Here is a 9,887-nt window from a genome sequence, read left to right as displayed (position 1 = left end):
AAGTCTTGTTTAAAATGAATGTACAGTTTAGCAGAAATCTCTTTCCAATGGAGTCCAGACTGCTGGTAGTGATTTAAAGCAGTTTATTGTTAAAATCCCAAGATAAAAACCTTCAGATGGTGTACACACACACACACACACACACACACACACACACACACACACACACACACACACACACACACACACACACACACACACACACACACACACACACACAAAATGTAGTTGTAGAAATGTCTCAAAAATATACCAGTGTCTCACGAAACATTTGCAATGTCTATCTGCTGCATCACTGGCTTTCACTCTGTCTGTGTGTGGCAGGTAGCCTCAAGTTCTCTTGTTAATTAAATCATATCATTAGCTCTGCATTTGAAATGTGCTGTTTGTGTTGCTAAGTGTGGGGTTCAAGGCGGGGTTGCTTCAATGGTTCCTCTCAGGACTCCTGGTGTATGACAGGGTCTAACGCTGCTTGTGTCCTCCAAGCCTTCCAGCAGGAAGTGCATGTACAGAAATACTCAACATGCGCAACAACCTGGTTATTAAATAAAAGCTTGCGGCTGCTCTGGGTTCTGCGTCTCCAGAGTCTGCTCATTACTGTTCTCCCTCATTACCTTTTGTGTAATCGCAACTAGTACACTGTTGGGATGGCGTCTCCTGTGCATTTGTGTGAATAGGACGCTGAAAGAACCTCACTCCCTTCACAGCCTTGGTGAAACACACAAACACACTGTCACTTGGACCTACCAGTGAACATTTGTTTGGAACCTTTAGGCCATAACAAGCATCTGCTCTCTCTCTCGCGCTACCTCACTCCCGCTCTCATTCTCCCTCTCTCCCGCTCTCTTTCTCAACATTGCTAACTGAGGCTATGAATAATGAGAGGGTTTTAATGACTTAATTTTAATTAAAGGCTGCATCATTTATCTGGAGTTTTGTTGTAATCCTCACTGCTTCTGAAAGGTGCACAGATACACAAATTCATACAGCGCATGCAATGGCAAAAACTTCACACTCCTCTACAACACCATGCCAGGAGTGCTAAAGAATCGATTAAGATGTTAATTAAAAACAGTGATATGGCATGTGTTTATGGAATGCCTTCTACATTCATGACACAATTCATTCACACACACACACACACACACACACACACACACACATACACACACACAGTGTGGCGCTACAGTAAATTCTGAATTGGTTTTGTATGTTGGAGAAATTCTTATTCTGGTGTATTTAACAATGGAAAATTAGGGTATTAGGGCATTTCATAAATTAGGGAAATTCATAAATGACTAATTAAGAAGACACAAAACTTGTGGAGATTTATTATGAGAACCACACATTTCCCTGAGAACTATGACAAAGAATTAGTTTGCATGATGTGCATCAGAACACAGACTGTTATTATCTTCCTGGCCTATGTGTGTTTGTTCAACCCAAAGACCTCCATATAATCTTTATACAAATTTTGATTCTAGCAGATGAAGTCCTCTCAGTTAATGAAAACTCCATAAATGTTGTGTAACTCTGCAGCTTGGTAATGAATCCTCACATACTGCACAGTGGGGTTGTATCCCCCCCCCCCCCCCACCACCACCTCTGATGCTTGTGTGCAGCTGGATTTGATTGGTTCATATTTGCACAGTGTCACATAGTGATGGATTTGATTGGTTCATGTTTGCAGTGTCACATAGCGATGGATTTTATTGGTTCATGTTTGCACAGTGTCACGTAGTGATGGAGATGATACATTTGCTTTTTGGCCTCCAATGAACTGTTAAACCACATTAATGTATTTTAGTTATTTAATTGCAATGACATTAAAATACTGTAATGTATTGTAGTTATTTAATCCCAGTGACATGCTAAACCACTATAATGCATTTTAGGTATTTAATCCCAGTGATGTGTTAAATCATTGCAATGCATTTCAGTTATTTAATCCCACTTGCATTAACAAACTTGACATGAACCTGAGCTTAATGAATGTTGATTAGCCAAAATACCAAAAGCACAACCGGTGTTTGGGGAATAAGCACAGCAGCACAGATTATGTGGACAGCCAGGTGTAATTATGTAGCAAACAAACATTTTGACTATTAATACACATAAAAATAAAAATGATGTAAACGCCCTTTTGTCCATATTATATAGCGAAACCATCGAAGCATAGCCAGTATTGTTCACTTTAACAGCAGGAGCACTGAGAATGCCTCCAGGAGAGGAAGAAGGCAATTATCATTTATTAGCCCAGCAGGAAATAAAGCATCAGACCCTTGCAGGAAGTTCTTTCCTTTCCATAACATTAGTATTAATGTCAAATATATCATGCAGTATCTCACTTTTTCTTCCCTTGCCACTGCACATCGATCTTGTGGAGCAGTGATGAGCATAGATGCTAACCCTGGGGAGACTGGCCTCTTTTGTGTGTTCTTGGGCTTCCTGTCAATTTCACCAGGTGGATCAGTTACATGCACCATTGCTGAATGGGGGTGGGGGGTCTGGGAAGTCTAAACTTGACAGACAGCACTGAGCCGAGGTAGAAGATTCCATTAGTTCTGCATTAGTGACAGACACTTTTGGGGCCTAATCCTGATAAAAGTTGCAAATGCACAACTAGCATCCCTGTACAAATTTGAGGATCTTACTGTCATATCACCTGATTCCTCATCACTCTACAGCAGGCAGGCAATTCGTCACTCAACCCAGCACTCCACCAATCATGAACTTCACATCAGATCTTCATCACCAGAATATTGTACTCACCTGTGTACTTGGTTATTTAAGCCTGTCTCAAACATTAGGATACTGCGAAGTATTGTCTCTAGTCTTCTATGCATACTGAGCACTATTTTGGATTACCTTTCTGTGTGCCAAACCCTGACTTTGTATATCTCATTTCTGATTTCTGCCTGCCCCTATTGGATTCTTTTGCCTGGATTTTGAATAGTCTTTCTGGTTTTTTGATTCAGACTGTTTTCTCCACATTCAAGCTACTCCATTCCTTGAGTTTTGTGATCTGCTCCACTGCATGGTCCTGCAATAAAGCCATATCATTTATCTGCAAGCATCTGATTTTTGACAGGCCCATTACACTTACTGAGTCTGTAAGAATCCTGAATCCTGACTTTCTCAACTTTTGTTTGTATGCAGGATATATATGTTGTGTAAAAACATGCAAGTCACAAAAAGGAAGTCCAACAAACCTCTAAAATGCTGCTTTCATAAGCATTCAACACTTTCTGGCTCATATTCAGAGCATCCTTTGCTGCAGTAACAGCTTTGCACAGTGTGCTCCAGGTGATTCAGATAGATTGGAAGACACTTCTGTACTGCAGTTTTCAAACAGTGCCATTGTTTTCCTATTGTAGAGATATCTGAACTTTGACATGGCTTTTCTAGAACATTTACCTTTTTTTTGTTTAAGCACTCCTTTGGTCTTGTGCTTGAGGTATCAGTATCCTGCTGAAAGGTGGACGTTCTCCCAAACTGAAGCAGCGTTTCTTACAGTATGTCCCTGAATTCTGCACTATCCATTTGTGCTCCAATTGTAACGAGAGGTCTAGTCCCTGCTGTGGAAAATTAATCCCCCTACATGATGCTCCTACCCCTCTACTTTACTATTGTCATGGTGAATGAGGAGGAATGGTTGTTTGCTGAGGGATTAGGCGTGGACCACCCACAGAATTTTAGACTCTGAACCTGCATTTGAGTATCATCTGACCGTACAATCTTACCTCATATTTCAGCTGGATCATTTTGGTGCTTTCTAGAAAACTACAGATGTGTGTTGATGTTTAGTCATCAGTAATGAGTTTTTCACCTTCCTATATAGACCAATTATACATAGACCAGTTGTATGCAGACCTCTTGACATCATTGACTGGTTCACCAGTTTCAGCCACTGAACTCTGTTGCTCCTTCAAAGTGACTGTTGGCCACTCAGTGGCTTCTCTCACAAGTCACCGTCCTGCTCAGGTGCTGAGTATTGAGGGACGGTCTATCTGTCTTGTGCATGTCTCTAATTTTTAATCTCTTTGTTCTTAATTTTTATAACTTCAGATTCACAGTCTGAAAAAAAAGGTACTTGGATTAAGAGGGTCTTTTTTCCAGAAGAACTGAACTTTTTAGCAATTGGCATTCCAGATGAATGTGACTTTAAATGATGGTAAATACATTTGAAAGACACTGTTTATAAGTAACATAGCATATGCTAATAGATGCTAATAATAATAATAATAATAATAACAATATTAAATATGTGACCTACCTGATACAACTGAAAACAAAACAATCACAGCTCAAAAATGCATCCCTCACTTATCTTCGCCCCCATTACTGAGAGGATGAAAAATGACCAGTAAGCCCATTTATATCACAATTTAAACCTTTTTTGAGCAGTAAGGTCAACAGCACTAACCACACCATTATCATTTAAAAACAAGATGCATTCTTCCTGAAAAAAGCTTGCATTAAACTGGCATTCAAACCAAAAGTCATAGCTTCTCTGCCATGGAAAAACAGAAAATGTAAACTTCTCTTACACGAAGATTGTGAATATAAATGAATAATGACACTGGAAGATTTTTGCTTTGAATTGCTAAAATCCAGGCAATTATCAGCAGCCAATTTTGCATGGAAATTTATTTTAAAACCAGGTGGAAATACAGCAAAATAATAGATAACCATATCATGAGGGGATGATGATGATGATGATGATGATGATGATGATGATGATGATAATAATAATAATAATAATAATAATAATAATAATAATGCACTTCACTGAACTACTTCAGAAAATGTAATTCCTTTTAAGTAACATATTCTTTACACTGCTCAGTAAGTACTCACTAGAGTAAACACAACGCCTGTCTTAGGTGTCTACAGGAATTCTGCATGAGTGAGTTTTATGGTAGCACTGCCCAAATGGTGTAGTCTACTCAACATGTTGGATTTTTAAGTTTTTAGTTTTTTCACTTCTTTTTTGTCTGTTTGACAAGTGTGACATAATCTACAGGCATGAGTCATCTACCACTTTAAAACCTGTAGTGTCTGCCTATACCTGTAACTCACCTGTAGAGGCTGCCTATAGCTGTAACCCACCTGGTAGAGCAGGTAGCCCATTACTCAGCAAACACAAGATCAAGTGTTTGAGTCCCAGTGAACATACATGCTGTAATACTTCTACATACATGTATATCACTGCTGAAAAGAGCATTTGCCAAATGCTATAAAGGTATCATTCAACTCTTTTAAACAGGTGACAACCTCCTGAGCAAGGCCCTTAACCCTCAGTTGCTCAAGTTGTACTCACTCATAATTGTAAGTCGCTTTGTATAAATTTGGATAAAAGTCACTTCTTTCTTAGAGATCCAAAGCACATCAGACTTGTTCTTAAGAACAGGCATTTACAACAGATTCTTGAAGTAAGACCTTGGCAAGATTTTAGATATATAATACTCCACCTCCTGGGAATAAATTACAACATCATCTGAAGTCAGATACACTGGTTACTCTGGAGAGCTTCTGAGAGCTCATTAATCACATGAATAGTTTTAGCGTACAGTGAATTCTGTCAAGAATGTTGATTAACATTCGCACTATACTTAAATCTGATATTTGGTGTTGTATTCTAAACACAAGGACTTAGTCTTCAGTGTGTATCAGTCTGTTTTGTTGGCTGAGTACTTCATTGACAGTTAAGCCTGTTGATTTTAGGCTATTCCCAATTTTATGTTTTTATATTTACTGTAAATTTGAATAAGAGGACCCTCTTCCTTTACATGTTGCTGCAGTGGATGTTGGTGCAGTAGATGTTGATGCAGTAGGTGGGATCTTTTGAGCCTAATCCTGTCTGTAGTCTAACGCCAGTGATCTTTGGATTCCTTGTGCCTTTTGTGGATGTTTATTCCAGGGTTTTACCAGAGTGTGTATTCACCTGTCAGGTCCTGTTGTAAAACATCACAAGCATTTGCTAGTGGATCCCCCTTAAACACCCTAGGAAGTTCTGACCCTTTCTGATGATGTATTAATATTTTGTGTTGACATAGGCATGTCAGGAACTTCAAAACTGCCCATTTTCTCATTTTCTCTTGTGTACTGTCAGTGATGAATGGTGAGCTGTTACCCTCACTCTACCTAAAGTTCATGCTCAGTTCTTTTGTTCTGTTTCTGTTCAGCTCAGTTTTATTTTATGTTCAGGTTGTGGTTGTGAGTCTCACTGCCAGACATCATCAACTCTGGATTTCATGAGTGACTCATCATTGATGTTGCTGGTTCCAGTGATGTCAGCCAACCTAAAGATGCAGTTGCTAAGGATACAGTTGTATCTGACTGTGCAGTCATACATAAATACAGAGAACAGTCATGAGCTCAAACTTCATTAGGAACGTCCTCTGTTCAGTATCAACAGTGATAAGGTTCTACATCTACATTCAGAATCTAATTACATATCTGTTACGATCTGCTGTTTCCAACCTAGACTGGGTCACTCCAGGTTTGGACACAATTAATGTTATATATATATATATATATATATATATATATATATATATATATAAATCAAAACCTAATAAAAAAATAACATAAAATCATATGTATTGAAGCCATCCATATGTTGAGAGTGTGCAGTGTGAGCGTGTGTTCTCCCCAGTGTGCAGTGTGAGGGAGGGTTCTCCACAGTGTGCAGTGTGAAGGAGGGTTCTCCACATTGTGCAGTGTGAGGGAGGGTTCTCCACAGTGTGCAGTGTGAGGGTGTGTTCTCCCCAGGGTGCAGTGTGAGGTAGGGTTCTCCCCATTGTGCAGTGTGAGGGAGGGATCTTATGGTGAGGTAACTGCAGGTCTGGAGGTTCAGGCTTTTCCAGGAATTACCATGTGACACTAGATGGTAGTAATTTCTGACTTTTTTGTCACTTGAATAATAGCGGTCTTTTTAAACGCCACAAAATGCTTGTATCACTGAGAATATTTATGTGCTGTGTTACTCTCCATGATGTATACTTGTGTGTGTAGTTCGAGGTTGTGTACTTTGTGTTCACTGTTTATATGTCACACCAGGTGTAGGGGTGGTTGCTGTTTACTTTGCAGTTTTGGGGTATGTTGATTGTTTTTGTGGCTAGTCAGGGAGATAGGGAAGTCTGTGTGCTTTTTCTTTTTTTTTGTTTGTTGTAGGATAGTTAGTCAATACTTTGGTAGTCATTGTGGGATCTAAGTTTCTTTGTTGGTTTTAGTTTTCAGCGTAGTCCATCCTGAAGTCTGTCTGGTATGTTTGTGTCCCTATCACTTTCACAAAACAAATAATACAGAGGTTCATTATATAATCTTTGGATCTGTTATTGGTTATTTCCTCAACATCTGCCATCCACCACCAGTAAACCAGTCCAGTTACCACAACACCTCATTCCACCCTTTTTGTTTTGGGCCCAGATTGGGTCATAACAGCCAAACGTTCCTAATGCAATGCAGAGCAATAGTAAGGTAGACACAAGTACTGAGACAAGTGAAATTTATTAGGGGCAAATCCAGAATCAGGGTTGGTAGAATAGCCAAGAGTCGAATTACCAGGGGAATCATAACAAGAAACAAAACTAGAATACATAATGAACATAGGAAACCCAAACCCAAGAAGTAATCTCAGAGAAAACTAGAGAACCTGCAGAATAGGCTAATACCGAAACAGGAAAAGAAAACACAGAGCACACAGTAGTTAACAGGGATTAAGGAGATAGACATACAATAAAACACAGAGAGGCTTCATACAAAGACAGGGGCCAGAATAAACATAGACTGGTACAATGACTGGCACTGAAAGACAGGGTTTAAATACACCACATCAGACTAGAAATGAGGATCAGGTGAAAATAATAATAGGCAGGGAAAACCAAATATGGGCAGAACTAACAGAACAAGGAAGCAGAGCAAAAGAAAGACAAGAGACTTGGTTGCTAGGAATATTGCACTGGTAGCAGAGGGGAATCTTCACAACCAACACCTTTGATGTTTTCTCACCCAGTCATGAACTTTGTCAATTTATCCCTCACAGTGCCCTCTCACTCGGTCATTAAAACACTTGACTGGATTTCATGTGATTTTAATGACATAAATTAGTACCATGCCATGATTAAGTCACATTTCCTGCTATGTTGCCATTACATCACATGTCACATTGTAACGTGGAGCGAACATGAGGTGGACACACACAATGAGATTTGTTAAGGGCAAAGCAGGGTCATAGCAGGGTCATAATAATGATCCAGTTTACATGATAAAATAAAGTAAAACACAAAAAAATCAAACAAAAAGAAACACAACAGAATATAGGCTAAGTAAAAAACACAGGCAGTCTGAAAACAGAGCTAGGACAAACAAAGCAGCCACATACAAACAACATGGGCTTGGACCACCAATGATGAGCCTAGGGAAACACAGGGTTCAATTACACAGAGTATAAATACACAAGGTTTAAATACACTGGGTAATGAGCGCTAACAAGAAGCAGGTTAAACTAATGAAACAGTGAACACAAGGACTGTAACAAGAATGGAGAAAATGACCCCAGATGGAGAACCCATGGCACTAGGAAGGGTTAACCGTGACAATACAAGTTGCATTGTGATTCTGTGGATGTTGTTGAATGGACGCTAGGAGGGGTCAACCGTCATATTTCTTTGCTATTTCAGGTCTTCATTTCTTACTAATTGTTTAGGCTTTTCTTACTGTTTTATACGAGTGTCATGGAAGGACAGTTGGCAGCATAAATGTTTGAGGTCATGCTAGCAGACCCATAACATATATCCAGCCTCTGGTGTATTTTCAGTACAATCAGGACATTTTTTTTTCTGTGCTATGATGGACAAAGAGCCAGAAAAAAATTAATGAAGCTAACTTCAATCAAGCATACTAAAAGATTAAATTTACTCAAAAGGCACCCCTTTACATCATTCAGCTGACACTTTTATCGAAAGCAGCTTCCAACTGACTGAGTACACCTTGAGCAATCCAATTATAAGTCAAGTACCTTAACCACTGACCTACCACTGCCCACACCAGAAACCTTTACACCCCAGACCTTTACACCATAGACCTTTATACCATAGACTCATTCATGCATGCACATATCCACACCAACACTTTAGTTTCAAAATGTTGTTTCTGGACGTTTCAGTGCAAAGGCAGCAACAGACTTAAAAAGTATTTCTTCTCTGCATTCTAATCTAATTCAGATGAAGGAACATTCAATGTTTGTCTAGTGTATCCAATCCAATACTAATATCTTGCATTTGAATGTTGCCTGATATCGATACTGATCTAATATTTTTTCATTAAAAACCTCAATGAAGATGTAGTTTAGTTGTTTTGGGAAACTGTTTTGTGTGAGATGTATTAAATATGCTATTTTACAGATGTCGTCCATGAATATGACCCCCCCCCCAAAAACCCAAACTTTGTTTACAACACAGAGAGAGACTACCAGTACTGCGAGTCTCTCTCCACTCAAGCTCTGCTTAAACCAGTAGAAACTTAATCTGTTAATGTTTATAAGATGCTTATTCTTTCTAGCAAAAAACAAACAAACAAACAAACAAACAAAAAAACCACAGACAGTTAGATGAAGTTATCTTATTCTGAAGCTTCTTATTCAAAGTATGACATCTACCTGAAGATCAGCAGGATAACGTTTTAATTTTTTTTTTTTTAATGCAGTTTGAATGTAATGATAAAGTAATTACCTTTGTGCATTTAGAGAACTTGTGTTTGCTGAGAACTTTATTAGTTTGGTTATTATTTCTCCTCTCCGACTCTGTTTCTGTCTGGTTTCTGCTGGTCTTTCTCCTTTCCCTGACCCTGAATGTCCTTTACTTCATGGTCAAACTGTGATA

This window comes from Electrophorus electricus, chromosome 23, assembly GCF_041902795.1.
Source record: "Electrophorus electricus isolate QZ-2024a chromosome 23, ASM4190279v1, whole genome shotgun sequence".
NCBI lineage: Eukaryota > Metazoa > Chordata > Actinopteri > Gymnotiformes > Gymnotidae > Electrophorus > Electrophorus electricus.
This window is presented reverse-complemented; position numbering follows the sequence as displayed.